This window comes from Cydia pomonella, chromosome 6, assembly GCF_033807575.1.
Source record: "Cydia pomonella isolate Wapato2018A chromosome 6, ilCydPomo1, whole genome shotgun sequence".
Taxonomy (NCBI): Eukaryota; Metazoa; Arthropoda; class Insecta; order Lepidoptera; family Tortricidae; genus Cydia; species Cydia pomonella.
The window spans coordinates 7,845,313-7,870,427 of NC_084708.1; the positions used below are offsets into that span (position 1 = coordinate 7,845,313).

At 34.4% G+C, this 25,115-nt stretch overlaps 1 long non-coding RNA gene across 1 annotated transcript; it reads left to right on the plus strand.

Moving 5' to 3' along the window:
- Nucleotides 1-9,122: 9,122 nt before the first annotated feature.
- On the plus strand, nucleotides 9,123-13,874 carry LOC133518848 (uncharacterized). The gene is made up of 4 exons (XR_009799543.1): nucleotides 9,123-11,152; nucleotides 11,448-11,507; nucleotides 12,117-12,187; nucleotides 13,433-13,874. It is a non-coding gene; the product is annotated as an uncharacterized LOC133518848 (long non-coding RNA).
- Nucleotides 13,875-25,115: the final 11,241 nt, after the last annotated feature.

Here is a 25,115-nt window from a genome sequence, read left to right on the forward strand (position 1 = left end):
CCTGAACTCTCCCGGCCCGAACTTTTAAGGCCCGGGTCTTAAAAACTTACTCTTAAGAGCACGTAAATAGTTGACCCGTTAAGGTTCTGAACCGTCTTTGAGCTCAAACCTTCAACGCTTAAGTCTTCAAAGCTTGAACCTTCAAGGTTTGCGAGTCTTTAAGGTTTCAAAGTCTTCAAGACTAGTCTTTTAACAACACTAGAAAGAGACCATTTAAAACTGTGGAAAAAACCTTGTTTAGCTTCTTGTATCATAAGTGCAAATAGGTCTTGACCAGAAAAAGAAAAGCAAGCATGGACAGAAAATTAAGGTTTTTTTCTCTTCTTTTGTCGGCATTGCCTTAGTTTTCTAAATTATATTTTTGACAAAAGTCCCCTTAGATACAAATAGTACATTTTTGAAAAGCATACATTAATAATGGTTTCTTAAACATAATAACTGTCCATATTTTTAATAATCAGGCGATACTTCCTGTACGGCTCTCAGGCTTTACGTAGGTATGCCTCAGGCTAACCAATCTGTTTAGACAACACCACAAATAGTGGTTACTTGTATCACGCAACAATATACCTTTTGTGGTTGACTGAAGGAGCTCGACGTGTGATTTGGTTTCGTGGTTTTGCCATAGCTCATCCTAACCTAGCCTGTACGACTGCCGGCAAAGTTTGTCCACCCCATCGAGCACACTCAGTCCTGTGGCCGGTAATCAAATTGGTGTGGATAGTTTAATATGGAAGCTAACGGCTGACTAGCAAACGATAAATTATTATTAAAGTAAAAAGGTTATACTTTTCTTAACATAAAAAACTAAAAGCATGTTACAAAAATTACTTTTACTACATACATCTAGGTATATTATATTTGCGCTGCGGTTGGGTATCTGGCACGGGTGCGTGGGGGGGGGGGGGAGCAACGGGATGATATTTCGCATCCTCGGATCCACTTACACTCTTTGCTCGGATCTCGTGTTCCAACTGTACCTTTAACTACAGATGTGAATGTTGCGGAGTTTCTCATAATACTCACAATATATTTGGGTACAATACAATACTCTTTTCACATTACCTATTCGGAAATGGGCTTCTTCTTCTCTGCTAGGAAGGATCAAAGTAGCGCTTTTCTGTTCTAGGACATTTTATTGCCAGAATAAAATATTAACACAATGAAATATAGTCTGTTAAACAATGTTGTCAGTAGACAAAGGGGCGAAATTTAAATTTTCTATGGGAGGATAATCCTTCGTACCTACATTTTTTTAAATTTGTTGCTTTTCCGAGTTTTGATTCTCAGTGGCAGGTTGATAATTGGAACAAAAATAATAAAACTCATCTCTTACAAACTTGGACGAGTAAACCATTTACAAAGGAATATAAGATAAATATGGAAAACGTAACACACCTAATGAAGAACTTGATTAACTGATGTTTTATCATTGGGGTATAGTATTAGAGTCGGCATCTCCAACAAAATGATTCCACACCTCATTACATATGTTTTTATTATATTTAAAGAATATATTATGTTATAAGCGCGATTTGATCAAAATTGCTACGAGTACGAGAGTCAAACAAAGGTTTTAAGACTATTTTTATAAATTTTAATATCGGCAGTGTCACAAAAGAAACAAAAATCATTACAGTTTAATTGAAATAAATAAATTTTATCTAGATTCTTTACACCACGTATTTAGGCAGAAAATGAACAGTTGTCATAACAGTTTCGCTTTTACTAGCTATTATTCTTAAGATTATAAGTCTGTATCTTTAGGTATTTAAAAAAAGGTAAACAAAATCTACCCTCAAATGGCTCCTTAAGGTAGCTGAGGGTAGATGAAAACATTACATGATCAAATAATGTAGGTTTAAAGTCAGGTCGTTCAGTGACAGATCCAGGCGGTTTTGTATTTGGTTGGTTAACCAATAAATATTAAAACTACCCGAAAATTTACAAATTGTTTGTTTACCTTTTTTTAAATACCTAAAGATACAGACTTATAGTGACAGACGTCAAACGCCGAAAATGACGGACACAAGTTGTTCTCGATAGCGTGTCTAGTACGTAGTGCATTTATGTCAGTGGTCCACAGATCTAAAATAGAATGACGCTTACACTGTGGTTTGTGGTTTTGTCAGTCATATGTCAAATAGATACATGTTCCATTGTGGTGCTTCGGTTCTCGTGTTCTGTTATTGAAAGAATATGCCCCAATATTTTAAACTGTATGAATTATAAGCTGATATTAAAGATGATATAATTAATAAAGGTAATTTTATCAAAACATATTTTTTTAAGAAACATTCATGAATTTCTTAATGCTCCGATGATGGTTCCGACTCATCATTCATTCGTCGAGGCCATCATGAATGAACTTTCCTTCCTTTTCTTTTGGATGAATACGTATATAATATTTGTTGATCCAATATATATTGCATTAATAAATCTATACATCCAATAGGGATGCAATTCCAAAAATCATAAACGTCTATTAAAACAAGAAGCACTTATACTTGGACTACAAAGGATGGATGGCTGGACTTACAAAGGCAACTTGGTACCCATGGCAATGGCAACCGTTGCAAGTTTGTGTTTTTAAAGCTTTCTTCTTGATTTTCGTAATTGGATCTTTTTTTGGTTATATCCACAAAACTTATATGTAAGACAGTATGTTTGTATTCTTTATTTGCGTGGTCTATAGAAAATAAAAAGTAAATTGTTTCCTTTTGTAGGGCTAAATTGAATTGAGAGACTCCGTCTCCATAACACGTCGCCGAGTGGATACTGCGGCGATTCCAGTCAGGATGAACGAGAGCAAACAAAAGCGCTTTGATTCGAGCTCTCCACATTAACGGCTTTAATCAAATTAATTAATTACCTCGGTGCGACGCTGTTTGCTCACGGATAAGTGGACGCCTTTTCAGCTGAGTGCCAGAAATGTGAGTTTTTAAATTGCATGCTATGATTTTTTAACCAATTTAAAATATGGGCAAGGAGGTTGATTTGTGTGCCATTTTGCATCTTGTCACAATGGCAATAATACTAATATGAAGGCGACCACGCTAAGTTTTCATGCCAAGTGCTACATCAAGTTTGGATCTTATAGGGATATGTATTGTGCATTCGTAGTGCCATAGTACCCAGATTGTGTAACGTTAGCGTGGTTAGAGTGTATTCAATCTTTCTCGGCTTTTATATACCTTATTGTATCGGCGGTTAATGTGACAAGGTACGAAACGGTAAATAAATTAATATAAAATTAGTGACTGCCTTGTTTATATTTATAAATAATAAAGTAAATATTATAAATACATATATTGTTTAACCCTTCATATGCCTAGCGAAATAACGGTACTTTTTCCACGAAATTCCATTTCGGGAGAAAACATTTTCCACTTACTTTTTTTTATTAAACATACGCATTTATTTTCCCACTAACAAAATCTTAACAAATCACTTTTATTTCGATGTTTAGGTTTATAGGTTTCGCTTGAACAAAAATGTATTGCAAATTTTGAGAAGAAGGGACACATATAAACCTTATATTTCAGTGTGTTAATAACATACTAAAAAACCATGGAGAATGGAAAATATTTGGGATCGGCAACGCGCATGTAACTCCTCTGGTGTTGCAGGCGTACATAGGCTACGGAGACTGCTTACCATCAGGCGGGCCGTATGCTTGTTTGCCACCGACGTAGTATAAAAAAAACGACAATTAATAAGACATACTAACTAGAGGGCTCTGGTAGATAAAATGTATTTTACAGTACATACGAGTATAGTGCTACTTTACCGCACTATGTATTTACGTAATTATTTCGAAAATATAAAGGGCCATAAGTACTGTAAAACGGTGTACGATACATGTGCCAATAGGTAGTTCGCAACTCGTGTCGATTTAAAACACATCCATCGGTCTTGTTTTAATTTATCGCCACTCGTTGCGAATTGTCCTGTTTATCGCACTTGTATCGTAATGTATTATTGTGGTCGGTTCTTAGATCAATACGGCCGACTGCTGGACACAGCGACCTCTCCCATTAGGGTTTAGGCTAGTACCCTCCCCAACCAACCATAACCCAATATGGAGTAAAGACTTATACCTTTGAATTTCTTCGTTGACATTTGCAGATTTCCTTTTCCACCGAAAATTTACTGGTAAATATCAGCTGATTTTCGTACACTGTTTCGTAATAGTACATTACGATACAAGTGCGAAAAATAGGAAATACGAAACGAGTTTCGATAAATTAAAACACGATGTACCTTACCCCATCTACTACTAAACTAATTAACTAAAATTCAACCAGGATTAAATAAAAATAGGAAAATAAATAAATTTTGGCCATGTGATCGTCTAGTGTATTTACGTTGTGAACCTTAGTACCCTTCGTCTTTTATGTGAAAACTGATACGATTTGGATTTTTCAAAACTATCCCTAAATATCCTTTGAATTTGTAAACACTCCTACTGTACATTTTTATTAACACTATTGTTAGACAAATAAAAAAAAAAAAAATATATATTTTTTAGAATTTATCTCCTACCGGGCCCTACCGTGACCAGTTACCGTGAACAGTAGTAAGCCCTTTTTGTTTGTAATTTAAAAACTTATATTTTCCTTTTAATATATCTCTTCGATAACCTAGCTAGCTAAAGGAAAATATGTATATGTAACCATAAGTAAATATTGCAAAGAATAGCACGTACAAACATACTTTATCTACTGTCACGCCCGGATGAAGACGGGTCTCTAAGCTAATTAATACCCATTTTATTCTATTATATTTTTAATAGGTATTCCTAAGCACTATGTAATATTACTCTACCAACGTTTCGTAACCTAATCTCAGACGAGAAGAAACGCCAAGAAACTCATCTGAATGTTGTATCAATGTATGGAATACTGAAAACAATCGTCTATTAAATATGACTTTATTTACCCTTTAATTCCCCAGTTATAGAAAAGCTCAATTGTCACTAGTGAACTGCTCCGCCGGTCACTAGCTCCCTATAACAAAATTATTTAGTATGTCCTCAAATAACTTTGTTCCCCTATCTCACCCAATGTAAAAATATATAAACCTTCAATCATATTTAATGTACGAGCCTCAGTAACCCATCCATATGCTACTGAAGATAGATTTTAATTTATTTTGTAATTAAAAACAGTTAAAACTCTAATGATTTTAGTTTTGTATACAATCAAACTAAATGTGAAAGAAAATAAATAAACCTAACACCCAAATAATGACTCTACCCTAACTCTACCCCAAATTCACCTATTCTAATGTGTGTAAAACTAGAGGCGAACCTCTATTTTTACAGGGAGGAGTGTGTGTGAGGGACCCTAATTTAAGCTCTAAACGTTCGGCCGACAAAACCGAGGTATAGCAAACCCTAGTGTCTGTGTGATTGCCTCCCTCCATCTGTGTTAGCCGAAGCCTGGGTACAGATGAATAAGGCGCCCTAACCATGTATATAATGTGTATAAATAAATATATTTAACAAGACAACGCTTCTTCAATTACCAACAGATTTCAATGAGTAAGGATTACTCCTAATGGTCCACACGTGAGACCCTCATATCCCTCTGTCAGACCTTGAAGAGAACGTAAGAGGTATAATCGTCACCTGTGTTGGTAAAAAGGCTGACGCCAGGCCCCTCTCGCGACCTGGACCTAACTCTCTACTGGATTCCCGAGTAAACCTGCTTGTCACCGTCAGGTTAGGTGTACTCGGTAGGTTGACCATGCAACCTGACACTGAACTGGCTCTAAAATACAAAAAAATCCACAAAAATAAGTAGGTATTGGCACTAAAATAACAATTGAACAGTTTGACAAAGAGCAGCATAGTAGCTACGCAATGTCAAGCATTCAATCGTCAAAATAACAACCTTTGTTTTTACGTCTACGAATAAGCCAGCGAAAGTGACAATCCGACGGTCAAAAATATAATGGCGGTCCTGGCTTAAAACTGAGCTATTTATAACCTTCGGCAAACGCTCCAGACGTGTTAGACGCGTCTCTCGTACTTATCGCAGGGCAAAGGCACCAATAGTCAACCCCTCCACGAAATTTCTATATTCAAGAACGTCTCATTTGCCCACTAATTGATCAATAAGAATTATGAATGTATTTACTCATCAATAATTTAATAAAGTTTAATTTTTACAAAGAATAAAACGTAATTTAATTTAGCTTATGGAAATATTTCATTAAATATAATGCAAGGGCCCTTCTGCCAGTAATCAGCCTCCTGTCCACCAAGACACAGCCTTTAAGCACCCAATCCACAGCGATCCCATTTTAACGCCTGGCTATTGGATTCCAAGTTCCGTGATCTCAGTGTCCAGTGGTCAGCCACAGCATGACTACTGAGTATTTGATGTATTTCAATGAAATAAAGTCATAATAATGTAGATATTTTAAGGTGCTTGATTTAACGACTTACATTGCATTTGAAAATAAATAAAAAATCTTGAAACCTATGCTCAGCCTCTATCGGCTGTCCTCTGGGTCTACAACCCCTTTAAAATTACTGCCTCAAACCCAGTAATCGGCCAGGGCTTACTTTAATATGGATTTATATAATTTTTTTACTTTTTCCAGATAAATTAGGTATTAATTACGTGAAGCAATGTGTGCACTGCTTTTAAAGAAATATCACAATTCGGCTGCTAACGTCTGATCAAAATACCATGTGACGCTCCAAAAAAATGGCGCATATGGCATATCCCTTAATGTCAGAAGACAGCACTTCTTTGAAGTAGTGTTGTGGTTTATGCTAAACAATTATTTTAAAAATTAAGTTACTTTTCAATTCATACTTTATTAATCTATAATAACACCTACTTTTGGCACACTGATGCATGTCTGAGCACTGATGCCTTTACCTTATACGTTTGACTAATTTATTACCTTTTAAACTCGAGTACCAATCACTTTTTCTGAGTAACGACCCACTACGAAATATGATTTAGTTAAAGTCTTTGTTGTTTAGAATTTTTCGTGAGAATATTTTGCTTCCATTCCATTAAACTTACGGAATTAATTTATTAGATATATATATACTATTTACTAGTATTTTGATTAATATTGGAACATAATAATTGAGGTTTTTAGTTTATGAAAATGATATGGACCGATTATTTGTGCCAATTATTTTTATATGTTAACTAGAACTGCTAGTGCGTCTAGTTACAATCGCCCCCTCGAGAATTAGCATTGTATTGTTCCACACATACATGTATAATTCTCGAACCCTTATTCCAATAAAACTGAAAATTATATCCTAAATTTGTTGATATTTTCCCCTTTCTTCCCCCCTTGTGTAAATGTAAACGTGTGGTGTATGGTGTGTGTTTAAACCAATACTCATTGATTGTGATTGATTCAGTACAAAACTCGGATCTCTGAATTTTAATAATGTATCATGATTATCTTTTCGTCACGATTTTCCTACCAGCGCAGGATATTGGGTCGTGAATCCAATAAGCTCTAGTAGCTCGATCTCATGGTTTCATCCTAGTCTATGGATCTTTCTATCCGGCGACTTAACCACATTGCCCGGTTAATAGATGAACCAACAAAACCTCCCTTCACAAAGTAGGAAAAACATTTGGTATAAGTACTGGGATATTCATTCTCCATTAGTCAAAGCTCAATCCGAATTCTATTACCCAATCACTCCTTCCAATCAGATTTTCTTGGAGCATGTCTCATACATGAACCAGATATTTGACTTCAGACTGACTTCCATATTAACAGTAAAATGTTAAAAAAAAACTTAAATTATACCTTGATAACATCCTGATACTTGTATCAAAACATTATCTTTACAAACATAACATAGATATAAATTAAAAATACTATGTAATGTCTGCAATTAAAAAAAATAAATAAATATTCATCCAGACGAACCATTGAAAAATAATAAAATTTAAAATTATCTACACTACTGTAAACACTTCACCGTTATAACATATGAAAATAAGTCTTACTTGTGAACACCGTTATAACCGTTTAACCGTTTAATACTATTATCTATCTTTCTATTTAATAATTAAATACATATAACCATTTCACACTCAAACCCATATTTGAAATAACTTGATAAAATTTATTTAAAAATAATGCATTAATATCTCCTGAGAATATAAAATTGTGATAATGCATGTTCTTTGACATGTCATCATCGTATTTTGCTGTCAAAGATCTCATTCACTATGAGGTGTGTAATTAGTCATGGTCTTAGCTTCTTGTGAAGTGTATAGTCAACAAAAACTACCCTTTGAAAATGGGTCGAATCGTCATACGATTTTAGCCTACTGATAAGAATTTGTTGACTATTTTGTGTATTTTTTTGTAATAAAAATATCAACAAATCCAGGTTGATTGCAATCCGACATTTGTCTAATTGTAAAAATCCATATATACAAAAATATTACAAACTTTCACACACTTCTTGCAAAAACATCAAATACCCACTAGTCTATTCTTATAATTAAATAGTTAATCATCTTTCATTGGCTTTCATTTCCCAGTTCACTCAATCTATCCCAGACCATTTCTACAGATAGCCAAAGTCACGATATGCAACCAGAGTTAAAATGCATCCAATAAAACTTACTTTAAAAACCAATATTTCAGACAACCCCAAGCTCCCTCCTATATATTGTATAACAATATCAAACATAATATGTATTGACAAAACTGTTTATATTTAAGTTAAAGTTGTTTGTTAAGATAACGTTAATACCGTACCGTTTTATTTAAGGTTACGTTATTACATCTTATCATGGCAACACTAAAACTCAATATTTTATCATGGCATCCCCGCAATGAAGCGTCCCGGAAGTGACAGAGGGGATGTGTTAAGCTTCTCTCTGATCAAACTGACCGTTGTCACTGGCTCAGTTTTGAATTTCACCCTGTGTCGTGAAGTGAAATGTAATTGTGAAGTGTAATAATTTTTGTTGCTGAAGAAAATAATTGGTAAGTTTTGAATGTATTACTTATTTCTAATCTTGTAAATTGGTAATTTTTGTTCATTTATGCTAAATTATTATTTTCCGCCAATTCTAGCCTAATTTTTTTTTATTTAGTATTATCTTCGAATAATACCATGAATATTATAATTTTATCCTCTCTTGCTTTGCAGTATCAGATAAATTTCTAATATATACTTATCATATTTTATGATAATGTAACAAGTGTATTTATTAAACGACTTAATTAACTTTTAAGTAATCAAGAGTAATATTTTATTATTATTTTACTACCTATTTCTAGACTATTTAATTTTCTTTTTTCATGTATGCTATAAATACTAGAAATGCCACAAACATTTGATAACTATATGGTATTTGACCTATTCGGCCACTTTTGCTGAATATTCAGTATTCGGCCATTACCACTATTCAAATCATTTTTATCAAATACTTGTGTTATTTGTATTATCTAGGTCAATTAAATAACATTCTATCCTTTACTTGTACTCAAAACCACCACGCACTTTACAGTCCAGGTAGAGAAACCCTCGACGCATCGACAATTTTTTTTTAGAGACCCGAACATGTGCACTCAACTTGTCCTTAAACTTTTGCGTCTATTGTCTCAATTTTTTTATCACCGGCCGCTACGGTCGCAACATTCTAAGTTTTATTATTTCAACATGTTTTTGTTTTAATGAATTTTTCCATTAACTTAAACCCAAGTTTAAAAAAAAATCTCAGTAATAAATCAAAGATCATTATTAATATATCGGTAAATGTTTTTTTTTTGTACAATGAATTGTATTTAATATTTTATTTCAATTAATTTCTTTACTGGCAACATCAGTAAATACTGAGTATTTCCCTTGTTTTGTCTATGGCGTCGCTAGAGTATAGCGCTAGTGGCGCCCCCTAGCATAAACCATAGGTCAATTTGTTATACACAAAGCCAAACTCTTTTTGAAGTGCTAGGTTGTGATTGTGACGTGTACATTATTTTTCTTTAAAATGAGACTTACTAAGATTGACCTTTTAATTTGTGAGTTTCCAATAATTTGGGATAGTAACGAATTATATACTATGGAGATAAATTTTTGGCCGAACTAGCTCGCCAGGTCTTATTAAAACTGTGCAAAAATGTAAAACTTTTTTTTAATTCAAATATTTTGACTATGAAAATAAGAAATTTCAAGGATCGCCTTCGCAGATTTAAGGTATAACTACAATTATATGTATGTTTTGTCAATTATTTTATTTTAATAATCTTTTAATTATTATTACAAAACTTTTTTAATGTTAAAAGAAAACATTTCTTAATACAGAAAAATTAAATCGCCAAAAGAAAATGTTTCCGATTTAGTATAAATATAACTGAGTCCTCCCATTACGCAGACATCATTGTTGAAGAACATCAAGACCAAATTTCAATAAGTTTAATTAATTCATCGATAGCATATGATTAATATTTTTTATTTATAATTCATTCAATTAATCATACTTATTTCTTTTTAATTTTTCAGGCTCTAATGAATGAATCCGGGTCGCTGGATGAGTTGGGTGACCCTGAATCTACCCTTTAGGTAAGTAATACACTATTCTCTTTACTCTCTTTTTTTCCAGAACATTTTTTCCTAAAAATGTCAACTAGGTAGGACACGTTCAGTTATTTCAGTATATATTAGTTTACCGTAATGTTAATTTAAACTACATATTTAGATTATATCTATGCTATAATACTATCCTGTTGCCATTATGTTATTAGTTCATTATATATAGGTATGATGAAAAAAATTTAACTCATTGGCCTACAATCTATTCTTTTTTCTTCTGAAGTCTGTTCTGTTTGCACTATAGATACTGATAAGAAAGTGTTGTTACGCCTACTTACTTGTTTTAAGTGAACTCTATTGCCTATATAATATGAATGAAATTTGATAACACAAAACAAAACGTATTAAGGAGTACCTGCGACCTTTTTTTTCGACCCTTTAAGTGGCCAAACGCGTCTCGCCTTGAGCGTCAGCTATTTTTAACACATGTATTAATTTTACGGTTTTCAAATTTTTGCTTAAATATGATTTCAGATACGTAAGGCGTTTTTGAGTAAGCTGATATGTAATTAGTCCTCCTAATTATATTATGACGACATTTTATAAGTAAGTATACTTTTCCTAACCTAGCAGTTTTTTTATTTCATTTTGTTTATTTATTTATTAAATAAAACAAATTTAATGAATTTCATCGCAATAACCAAATATTTACTGTAATTATTTTCAAACTAATTCCGCATAACCAAATTTTTTTGTTTCCAAAAAGTGATATTCTCATATATATAATTAAAATTGTATTGATAATTTTAGTTTCTTTATGATATATTGAAATCTTAATCTACGAAAATAAATACAAAACGTCTTTGTTCTCTGTTTAAACTGGATACTTCCCAATTTTCAGATGTTCCAAGTAACGAGGTATCGAGTGCCATTGAATGCTGTCCTGTTATTTTATTTTGAGGTAATTAAATTGCTTACTTGATATTAACACAATTTTTTTTCCAGATAATATTATGTAATATGATACTATGTATGATTAATATATATTTTTAAATCATTTTATGAACAAAAAATCATTACTGCTAGTCTTAGTCTCTCTTTCGTTTAAATATATAAATTGTTAATTGAAACTATATATATAATTTTTTTTTTCCGAAAATTCCACTACCGCTATTTGTGCCTTCGGGTAACATAAAGTAGCCCAACTCTTTAATATACAAGCTTATAGGGTAATATATGTATTTTTTATGATTAATACACTCCATTTTTATGAACAATACACAAATCAAGTTCATTCATTTTATTTCCTACTCTATGTATAATTGAATGAAGCGACTTGTATATATGAATAGTGTTACTTCCACACATACAGACTACTATTATGCCGGATGTGGATTGAAGACCCTATTCTAACCTACCTATTTAATTTTACATTAAAAAAAAAACTTAAACCTATTTTGTCGTTTGTTATTTATTTTTATAAGTAATTATTAAAAGTCTCTATAACAATATTACTTTTGTAAACATTTTTGGTAACACTTAATAATAATAAAAATATTAACAATTTCAGCTAAACTACCACATTCAGCATCTCTACACTCGACCCGCGACCCCAAGAACCAGTGTTCTACTCTAGACTTGGTAAGTACAAAAATATTACTTTTATTTTTAAGGATACAGAAATATGACTTAATATCTAATACACTTATCATTTTAATATTAATTCTATTTTATAACTATTATTTGATTCTAACAATTATTTTTCTAGTCCAATCTTTTTATATTGAACCACAACAATACGAAGTATAAATGTTTTTATTTATAATCATTAATTTCAGTCAAACATTACGTTCGCCGGATCAGCAATTTTTACTCAATTTACCTTTATAATATCTTGACAAATGAATTGCATTATATTTCCCTCTGAATAAATTCGTGTATGGATCAACTAGAATATATACGTTTGGATAGGGAATTGCTGCAATTACATAAGGACCTTCATAAATTGATTCGAACTTTTTTGTAATCTTTTGCTGAGCATTTGATTTATTTAACTTTTTTATTTTAACCCAATCCCCTATTTGAAATTGAATCAGTCTAAAACTTTGATTAAACTTGGGACGTTCAATATTTGCGTTTTTAATATTGTATATAATAGTCTTCTTCTCTTCAGCAGATAGTTCGTTTTCACTGCCTGAAACTATTTCAGTACACTGTGTATCTTCTAATGGTTGCTGTGATGTTGTATCTGCAGTTTCTATAGCTTCCACTTGTACAGGACTTATTGCCGTTGCAAGCTCGTTCCGTAACTGACTAAGCCCCTCTGTCATTTTCTGTTCAGTCTGTTTCAGCAAGTGATAGAACAATCCACGTCTTACATCAGATTTCTTTTTTATAATTCCACGAGCTACTCGTGCTTTTTGATTAATACGTTTAGTAATGCTTCTCTCGACAGATGGCGTAGCTTGTTGTATGCTTTGACGCGTAGATTTTGATTTAGCTGCGGCCGTTCGCTTCCTTGTGGCCCTCTCCAGTTTATTTATTTTTAATAATTTTATTCACTTTATAACACTGATTTAACACTTTTTTTTCACTTATATAAACACTTATTAAACACACTTATTTAACACTTATTTTATACATGAATTTTTAATTTTATAAACTAAAAATATAATTTAGTCACTTTTTAAACACTCACTGGATTTCTACACTATGTTGGTAAAAAAACGTATATGTATACATCCGTACAAATACATATATGTACATTTGTTTAATGAAAACGAAACTATCGCACGCTATCTTTTTGTTTGGACTCGCATAACGCATTTTAGTTTTAGCAATTTTTAATTGACTATTTATATTAATGTATTTTTGTGTTTGTTTCAGGTAATATTAGTCCCTACAATGCAAGTTACATCGGTACAGTGCAGCCAAGAGGAGAAAAAATTATATTGATAATATTATAATATATAGATATAATTTAAAAAAATTCAAGAAAAATCCAAATCATATTGTTCACATTCCAGTTTTCTTACGGCAGCAAAAATGTAGCCGACGAGGCTACTCTATGTAATAAACTATTTATATATATAATCCTGGTCATTCCGGCACCAAAAATGTACCTTACCCCATCTACTACTAAACTAATTAACTAAAATTCAACCAGGATTAAATAAAAATAGGAAAATAAATAAATTTTGGCCATGTGATCGTCTAGTGTATTTACGTTGTGAACCTTAGTACCCTTCGTCTTTTATGTGAAAACTGATACGATTTGGATTTTTCAAAACTATCCCTAAATATCCTTTGAATTTGTAAACACTCCTACTGTACATTTTTATTAACACTATTGTTAGACAAATAAAAAAAAAAAAAATATATATTTTTTAGAATTTATCTCCTACCGGGCCCTACCGTGACCAGTTACCGTGAACAGTAGTAAGCCCTTTTTGTTTGTAATTTAAAAACTTATATTTTCCTTTTAATATATCTCTTCGATAACCTAGCTAGCTAAAGGAAAATATGTATATGTAACCATAAGTAAATATTGCAAAGAATAGCACGTACAAACATACTTTATCTACTGTCACGCCCGGATGAAGACGGGTCTCTAAGCTAATTAATACCCATTTTATTCTATTATATTTTTAATAGGTATTCCTAAGCACTATGTAATATTACTCTACCAACGTTTCGTAACCTAATCTCAGACGAGAAGAAACGCCAAGAAACTCATCTGAATGTTGTATCAATGTATGGAATACTGAAAACAATCGTCTATTAAATATGACTTTATTTACCCTTTAATTCCCCAGTTATAGAAAAGCTCAATTGTCACTAGTGAACTGCTCCGCCGGTCACTAGCTCCCTATAACAAAATTATTTAGTATGTCCTCAAATAACTTTGTTCCCCTATCTCACCCAATGTAAAAATATATAAACCTTCAATCATATTTAATGTACGAGCCTCAGTAACCCATCCATATGCTACTGAAGATAGATTTTAATTTATTTTGTAATTAAAAACAGTTAAAACTCTAATGATTTTAGTTTTGTATACAATCAAACTAAATGTGAAAGAAAATAAATAAACCTAACACCCAAATAATGACTCTACCCTAACTCTACCCCAAATTCACCTATTCTAATGTGTGTAAAACTAGAGGCGAACCTCTATTTTTACAGGGAGGAGTGTGTGTGAGGGACCCTAATTTAAGCTCTAAACGTTCGGCCGACAAAACCGAGGTATAGCAAACCCTAGTGTCTGTGTGATTGCCTCCCTCCATCTGTGTTAGCCGAAGCCTGGGTACAGATGAATAAGGCGCCCTAACCATGTATATAATGTGTATAAATAAATATATTTAACAAGACAACGCTTCTTCAATTACCAACAGATTTCAATGAGTAAGGATTACTCCTAATGGTCCACACGTGAGACCCTCATATCCCTCTGTCAGACCTTGAAGAGAACGTAAGAGGTATAATCGTCACCTGTGTTGGTAAAAAGGCTGACGCCAGGCCCCTCTCGCGACCTGGACCTAACTCTCTACTGGATTCCCGAGTAAACCTGCTTGTCACCGTCAGGTTAGGTGTACTCGGTAGGTTGACCATGCAACCTGACACTGAACTGGCTCTAAAATACAAAAAAATCCACAAAAATAAGTAGGTATTGGCACTAAAATAACAATTGAACAGTTTGACAAAGAGCAGCATAGTAGCTACGCAATGTCAAGCATTCAATCGTCAAAATAACAACCTTTGTTTTTACGTCTACGAATAAGCCAGCGAAAGTGACAATCCGACGGTCAAAAATATAATGGCGGTCCTGGCTTAAAACTGAGCTATTTATAACCTTCGGCAAACGCTCCAGACGTGTTAGACGCGTCTCTCGTACTTATCGCAGGGCAAAGGCACCAATAGTCAACCCCTCCACGAAATTTCTATATTCAAGAACGTCTCATTTGCCCACTAATTGATCAATAAGAATTATGAATGTATTTACTCATCAATAATTTAATAAAGTTTAATTTTTACAAAGAATAAAACGTAATTTAATTTAGCTTATGGAAATATTTCATTAAATATAATGCAAGGGCCCTTCTGCCAGTAATCAGCCTCCTGTCCACCAAGACACAGCCTTTAAGCACCCAATCCACAGCGATCCCATTTTAACGCCTGGCTATTGGATTCCAAGTTCCGTGATCTCAGTGTCCAGTGGTCAGCCACAGCATGACTACTGAGTATTTGATGTATTTCAATGAAATAAAGTCATAATAATGTAGATATTTTAAGGTGCTTGATTTAACGACTTACATTGCATTTGAAAATAAATAAAAAATCTTGAAACCTATGCTCAGCCTCTATCGGCTGTCCTCTGGGTCTACAACCCCTTTAAAATTACTGCCTCAAACCCAGTAATCGGCCAGGGCTTACTTTAATATGGATTTATATAATTTTTTTACTTTTTCCAGATAAATTAGGTATTAATTACGTGAAGCAATGTGTGCACTGCTTTTAAAGAAATATCACAATTCGGCTGCTAACGTCTGATCAAAATACCATGTGACGCTCCAAAAAAATGGCGCATATGGCATATCCCTTAATGTCAGAAGACAGCACTTCTTTGAAGTAGTGTTGTGGTTTATGCTAAACAATTATTTTAAAAATTAAGTTACTTTTCAATTCATACTTTATTAATCTATAATAACACCTACTTTTGGCACACTGATGCATGTCTGAGCACTGATGCCTTTACCTTATACGTTTGACTAATTTATTACCTTTTAAACTCGAGTACCAATCACTTTTTCTGAGTAACGACCCACTACGAAATATGATTTAGTTAAAGTCTTTGTTGTTTAGAATTTTTCGTGAGAATATTTTGCTTCCATTCCATTAAACTTACGGAATTAATTTATTAGATATATATATACTATTTACTAGTATTTTGATTAATATTGGAACATAATAATTGAGGTTTTTAGTTTATGAAAATGATATGGACCGATTATTTGTGCCAATTATTTTTATATGTTAACTAGAACTGCTAGTGCGTCTAGTTACAATGACCTGCGAATTACCTATTCGCACATGTATCGTACAACGTTTTACAGTACATATGGCCCTTTAAATGTTCGACATAGTAACGTTATATGCTAATTTTCGCACTAGTGCGGTAAAGTAGCACCATATGTACTGTAAAACGCATTAAGATTCCGTAGCAAAAGTTCCTAAGCAGCGGCTGTAGCTCGGACGCATTTTTATCGCCTGTCACCATGCCTGTCACGTTCTAACAAGTATGTAAGTGCGAAAGTGACAGGCACAACTGGTAGTGTTCGAAAATAACTGAACCCAACTTTATGTTTAAGAGAATAGAGCGTGTGTAGGTTGCCTACTTTTACTGATTGAATCAGGGTTCAGAGTTATGACCTATGATTTCGGTGTAGGTGGTTGATAGGTTGATACTTACATACATATGAAAGCAACTTTAACATTATTTAATTAAAATTTTCGAAATAAAACGTTACCAAAATATTCATCTAAAGCTATTTACCTAAACATTTACATAAGAGTAAGTAGGTATCTATACTCCAATTACTTAATTCTAAGCTTAGAATAAAAAAAAAATTAAGTGAAAAATTACTGTCTTGGGTGAGACTTGAACTCACGGCCTCTGGATTGGAGTTCAAGTCTCACCCAAGACAGTAATTTTTCCACTTTTAAATGTATTCTAAGCTTAACAGCATCGTTAGCAGACGTTTCTGCTTGTTGAAGATTAATTTACTTAATTCTAGACCAAAAAAGTATACCACGAGAGCGAAACTGCCAGACCAGCCTTGCAAGAGTAGCATAAATATTTGCCGCTAGTGTATAAACGTTATCAGAAGGAGAAAACGGAATAATAATAGAGTAAATTAATTATTCCACCCCGAGGGCCGCGTAATATCGGAGCCCTATAAGACGCCCTAAATTCCTTAAACCCAGCTAAAATGAAATCGCTTCTCCAAGAAAAAGGGGTTTCGGTTTTAATGCCCATCACAAAATAAATGCTCAAAGACAATAATGTGGGATTCGCTGCGAGATATAAATTCCGAATAAAAATACTGTCGGCCGAGTAGAACGGCGCGGGTAGGGTTGTGCGCGTAGGCGCGTAGGTATCGAGTGTTTTGTTTTTTACAAATTCTGCGTTTAGTTTTACGAACTCAAAGTGTTATTAAGGCCCCGTAGGTTCGTGTTCTTCTCTCATTGAGCATAAGCAAGAGGGATGTGCGTGCTTGGGTACGCGGATATCATGTTTTGAATTTTAATCTGTTGTAAGTTGTAAGTCGTAACAAAAGTAATCGATAAAATAAAATAACGCATTTTTAGAAGCATTTTTCATATTTTTAGTTATTGTGCATAAATTGATACAAATTTTAAAGTGCGTTTTAAACCCATCTTTGTGAGTTTTTTCTATAAAGCAAAAGTCAAAAAATTAGGTTTCGAATCGAGAATTCGAATGTAGTAATTTATACAGAAAAACCTCAAGATTGATAATTCAATTTTTGGCAACTGTATTGCGATCTAAAAAAGCGGGACGATTTATTTAAAACTTTCGAAACCTACGGCACCTTATAGGAACGGCCATCTCTCGTTATAGTCATTTGTAGATAAAAATAAAATAGGATACTTAGACAGTTGAAATTCTTACATAAAAAATACAAGATTTCGCGATATTTACATAACAGATTAGAAGACACTTCAAAGGAATAATTAGACAACAATACTTGTCAGTAAAAACAGCTATGGATTAATTAACCATTCACACACACACACACACGCACGCACGCACGCACGCGCGCACGCACGCACGCACGCACGCACGCACGCACGCACGCATGCACGCACGCATGCACGCACGCACGCACGCACGCACGCACGCACGCACGCACTCGCACACACACACACACACACACACACACACACACACACACACACACACACACACACACACACACACACATTTGTACATTTGGCGAGAAGTCTGTGCGGGATGTCAGCAGTTGACCACGACACTCTGCAAAGAGTATAACGACAAAGAAGAAGAGACACACACTACATACTTTTTTGAATCTTGTAATACTTATTATATTACTACAAAGAAAAATGAAAAAGAAAAGCATAAAGTGTGGATTTTGAACCACGAGCGCTATTGTCATAGTTTTTGCGTGTTGTGCCATCGAATAGCCCCTGGCACATCCCTAGCGCAGGGCTTCCCGCGAAAGAGTTGCGACCCGCATAAACGTTAAGACCGGATGAACAAATAAATGAACCGCTCGATCGCTTTTACAAAATAACGCAATTCTCTACAATACCTACTCCGACGTTATTATCGGAAATTTGTCCTTTGTTCGGCCTCTTTGTCTTAGAATCGCCTTCTATCTCCTTATTGTTTGCGAAAATACGCTTAAATCTTACTTTCCGTATCTACTTACATAGGATTATACTTAATGATTGACTTCTATCATTGACTGTGCGATGATACTGAAATAAAACATACGGAAAGCCTCGAGGAATATCGAAGTGGTTGTGATTTTTCTTTGTTTTGCTATACGGCCTAATTCAAACAATGCTTATAAGATGTTATTCATTCATTCTTTTAAAATTAAATGGCTTGAGTCTAGTGGGACAATTTCACTAGTGTCAAGGTATTAGGAGCCTTAAATACGACTAAAATTCTACGGTTAGTACAAGACAGCGTACGGTGATTTTATTAGGTTTCATAAAGCGATAGCTGGAATTCACAAACAGGACGTGGATTACCGGCCGTCGGCTCCAAAATGGTGGTTAGCTTATTAGTTAGTTATTTAGATGCGTTTCAAGATGAATTCTCCATTCACTGCACACTATCGCATTAGTTTACAGTATAATAAATAAGCTATCGATATAACATTTTAAACAATATAAATGAGCAAAAAACAAAGGAATTAACTATTATTACGAGGCGTGACTATCAAGATGGCGCTTGAACGGGAAGTCTATAAGATGTCACACCGATAGTATACTGATCTTTCAGTGTTAAAAGTGACATTTCTTCATCCAAAAACGTCGTCGTCGGTATCGTATCGGTGCAACGTAGCAGGCGCCTATTTCACGGAGAAATGATAACGACGGCCTCCTAGCCTAGTCGGTAGTGACCCTGTCTATGAAGCAGGGGGTCCCGGGATCGAATCCTGGTAAGGCCATTTATTTGTGTGTTCATCACGAATAATTTGTTCTTGAGGTATGTGTGTTATCTATGTATCTAAGTATTTATGTATGAGAACCAATGATAAACTCGAAGTTTTTCTTTTTATTTAGATATAATAAAACATAATATAAAACGTAACATAATATCTTACATAATATCCTGTATCACGTGTGCTTTTGTAGGTATCTAGTGTGTACTGTGTAATTATATAGACAGTTTCTATTTGCGAGTTCCTGTAATTGGCTCTGTATTACTGCCTAAAAAGTTTAATGTATCTTTTATAGCTGTTGGAATTCCTTGTATAAATAAATAAAATGAATAAAATAATTGTTAATTATAAGTTGTCTGGAAGAGATCGCTTTTTAAAATAAAACCTCCTTGACCCTCTGCCGAATTGTTTTTGTATATGTATGTTATTAAATATGATATGTAGGGTAGTCTTCAATCGCACCAACGAGCTGCCTTCATTCCCAGTTTAGTGTTGCGGTGTAACGGGCGTTTCACCTAAGTTATACATATTTTTTATTATATAATAAAGCGTCAAGTTGCAAATTGAAGATAGTTATACTTATGTAATTAGATATTTACTTTAAGAAACAAGGTGTGAAAGCTCTTTGTCTTTACCTTATGCCTTTAAACGAGCAATTCTTGTTTATTTTTATATTTTGGGGATCTCGGAAATTGAGACGATTTCGATGAAATTTGCTATATGGGGGTTTTCGGGGGCATAGAATCGATCTAGGTAGTTTTTTTATCTCTGGAAAAATGCGCATTTTTGAGTTTTTTATATGTTTTCTGAGCAAAGCTCGGTCTCCCAGTTATTTATAAATATAGTAAGTAAATATTGATATTGTATTTGTTTAAAATCTTAGAAAGTACGATATGATAAAAATACATAATCACATATTTATGGTCTCGACTGTAAGTACGCAGTACACGCGTTCGTTTCGTAAGTAAATTATTCAAGCACGCAATTCTTTCCTCGAGTAACCAATGAAATGTGAATCAGCGTATTTATCAGTACTCGTGAGTGTAATTTGATTCGAAATTAAAATAAAGTAAATCAGTGTGAACCGCCACGTGGCCGGAGCGGCGAGACGCGAAAAAATACCGATTCGCTCCCGAATACTTGAACATTGTTGACACAGCTAAGTACCACCACGCCTCGCTTCATTTGCATTTCTCTTAATCTCCGTTATGAATAAAGAAAAATTCTTGGCGACGTTTTTAAGCGCCCCGGCGGCCTTAGCGCCCTAATGAAGAGCAGTGGCAGGATTAAGCCGGCCCGCGCACTTTCGCGACATTACACTTTTAATTTGAACGAATCTTATTATTTTCTTTTGTTGATTTAAGCCCCCGGCCGGGAGACGGGTCGAGACGTGACCTGCAGTGGAAAAATGCGATTGCCATCTAAAGCCAACCGTTTAAATGAACGAGATTGGAGCTTAAAAAGTATAATGGACGAGGGGGTAGAGAGGCGCGCGGGGGCGATCCCGGGGGCGCAAGATGGCCGATTTGCGATTGAGATGAGACGCCCCCCCTCCCCGCGACCGCCCCGCACAGATCAAGCCATATAATTAAGTCGCCATTTCATAAGTATTCAGCTACCTATCCCGTGTCGGTAAGTACCGCTATTAAATGTCTACTTCTTCTCTACTTATAAAGTCAAGTTGTCTCGCATGGAATTGCTTTGCAGTTCGTCCTTTGTAACGCTTGAGAAACCCACGCATGTTAAAGGTCATTCAATTTTGTTACTGTACAGAATAGAATGCTAAATGTAATTTTCTGCAAATACTGCTCAGTAAACATTAATAGAAAATCGCATACGAAAACATATAGGTAATTATTATAAATTATATTGATTAAATATTTAAGTCCTATCTAAGGATTATAATTATAATTTTATTGCAAAATCAGTAAAATTACTATCAGAATAGTTAACCAAGTTCTACGCCGCTACGAACTCTCGTAGCATGCGTCGTAGCATAATACACGCAAGAGCACTGAAACGGGTCACTTTGTAAGAAAATAACCATAAACAGGCCGTTTTCATTGAGTCTGAGTGTAAATTCAAATGCTTTTTCAAAAAACAGGTAAAGACAATTCAATTTTATCAGTAATATTACTTTAGGTGAGAAGTCATTTGCGATAGTTCCAAACAAAATGAACTTACACACATAGTGAAATAACCAAAATTAATTAATTAGTGTACATATAACACATATTTCTGATTGGCTTTTTGTCAACTTTTAATTAATTAGATTTCATACTTGGGTAAATTCCTTTAACCATGTTAGTGCGTAGGTACAGCAAATAAAATTATGCCTGTTTATTTGTATGAATTGAGCATTAGCAAGCTTGGTACCTACTAGGTACTTTAAGGGCCGGTACCTACAGGCGGACTGCAACTCGACTGCAACTTGTATGGGAACTGCATGCCGACTGCACTCCAACTGCAACGTCGACGTGCAGTTCCCATACAAGTTGCAGTCGAGTTGCAGTCCGTCTGTACCGGCCCTAACAGTCGAGCTTGCTAAATAAATACCTTTTATACCTAGGCAAGCCTTGATCCAACGTCTGCGTTTAAGTATTCATAGTAAAATTCCAAGTCTTACACGAGCACCACTCTTCGTCTAGCAAGGAATGCTTTACTTAAACTTTTCCACTTCTGTAACGGCTTAAAACGTAAAATTGTCCAATGGATAGCACACTCTATCTCACGCGTTTTAAGGTATCAATTTCTTTGTATTTTCGTAGGTCGTTGTGTTCATTATGTAGGAGGTTGGTAAGGCTAGCTCGGAGATGACAAACCTGATCTGGTCACGTAATGAAAAATGACAAAACTCCTCGCTATCTCGACGGGGCTTAGGCTGGATCGGCCAATGGGGGCTTACCTTCGGGAGGTGGGAGTTACAATACCTACTACGTTTAGGTAACACTGCTTTACTTTTAGCACATAATGTGCCTAAAAAATCGATATAAAAACTTTGCAGACATAGAAGCGTGATTCGAAGAGGGTTATTCATAATAATTCATTCGTTTTCACTTGCTAAACGCCAAATAGGTACCTATATGTCGCAGCGAAATGACCAAATCTCTAAGGGCATCAATTCACGCAAAAAATGGCGAATCCATTTTATCATTTTCCTAGAAAAAATCAGACATATGATAAAATATCTAAGAGAAGTGGTCAAATCTTTGTATTCATCATTTCCCTGCGACAGCTAAGTGTTAAAATAAAATGTCCCAACGGTTTCGCGTACAGGCAGGTTACCCGTACGCTTGCTTACTGTCATGTCAAAGTCCACTATTTTTTTAACTGATAATTTGTTGAAGAAGGATTTGGGTAAGAGAGGTCCCGGGTTCAGATCCCGCTCTGGCCCTGTTTTTAACAAGTAAAACATTTTTAATTAGTCACATACGTTATTTATAAATTATATAGGAGTTAAGTTATAAATTACATATGTAGAAGACAGTGTTTCTGAAAATGTTTACTTGTAACCCACCTGCGTAAACAAACTGTGATCTAACAATGTCACTCATACTGATGTATAAGTATAATGCTAAATGTACAGCGAAATACCTACATAAATATTTCAAAGTTAAATAGTAGTAGTTGTAGTAAAATACTTTATTTTACAGAAAGAAACATAAAACAGGACAGAATATACATTATTTGTACAAAGGCGAACTTATCCCTTTCAGGGAATAGTTGGACTTAATCTTAGCTAGGAACTATTTGTAGGGATTTGTACACAGCTATGTGCGTCCAATACGCAGTTCGTCCAAATCGTATTTCGTCCATTCGTTTACTACGCAGTTCGTTAGGTACGTTACATCAATATATGTATGGAATAATGCAACTTTAGTGAACTTTAGGTCTTAAGATGCTATGGCGGCAAAAACGCGGATCGGCGAAGACGAAACAAAACGTAATAAAGCATTTCCTTTGAAGAGTTCTAGGAATAAGGAAAAGTTGAGAAGTATCGGAGGGGGTGCGACCGCAACCCCACCTGGCGCCCAAAAAATATGCCATGAATGAGTAGGGGCCGCTTCAGCCGCGATATTTCAGCCATACTTCCAAACCTATAATCCCTTATAATCACCTTTACAAAGCAAAGATTAAAAACGATTCTCGCGCCCGCCCGCCCGTTTTATATGCGCGGCAGCGGGAAGTAAGATTAAATCATTATTTTTCTTAAGCTTCTCCCGTTTTTTCCACTCTAGACGAAGTTTTTTGCTAGGACTTTTGATGCGCACGATCAAAGACTTGTGTTCAAATTTACATAACATTCTTAAATAAATCGGGGGGAGGCAGGCACCCAATTTAGCGGGACGTGATCAATGTATTTTTTAATGCCAATTCGAAGATTGCCGCTTAAGTACCCCTAATTATTTATTCTGCGGATTAAAATCGAGTTTTTTTTGTGGCCGTATTAGACAGATTTGTCAACTGTTGTAGCAGCGCTTGATGAATAACACTTGTGTTAATGTTACTATATTTTATAATTTTATCTCTATAGTGTCGCCTGTAACAGGAGCAATAAACTGTAGGTTGTAGTCCTCAAACTGACCAACATTTGTTCAGCAAATTAAATAAACTTGGTTTTGATTTTTAGTACACTTTAAAGTTTATTCTAAGATGCAATGTTTTGCGAATTTTGTTATGTAGGTATAAAGCGTGACAACTGTGAGAAGCAAATTCAATCACAATGATATTAGCGTACATTGAATTGCGATATAATTTATTTTGTATAAAAAACAGGAAGTATAAAAGGTTCATAATTTTTTAAAGTTATTAATTTTACACAAGTTTTCGTCATCATCATCTTTTGAGGAGTTTTAGTGTGAGAGGGTTACGAGCTTAAGAGTGAGAGATTTTATTAAAATACATTTTTTTTCTAGAATTTCCAAAACTTCGTCACAGACGAATCGATTTTTATATTTTTTTCTACTCTACTATTAAGAGTATCTATCATTTATACATCCCACCAAAAACGCCAGCAAAAAATGTTGCCAATACGAATCCATATGGCTCAGCACTGTCAAAAAGTTATCAGATTGAGATAGAGCCAAGCTTCTAACTTCAGAAACTCTCTATGAGACTTGACCGTTTCGTTACATGAACTATTGTAGGAACCTATAAAAAAAAGAAACCGGTCAAGTGCGAGTTCGTTCTACTCGCGCACCGAGGGTTCCGTACAAACTTTAAATTATCTCGGTAACTATAAAGGCGAAAGACTTTTGACCAGAAGTACCTATACTAAGTATAATTGTGTACAGCGTCATCTATCGGCAAATTGTCTAATTTGCGCGATGTAATGCACGTATGTTGGTTTT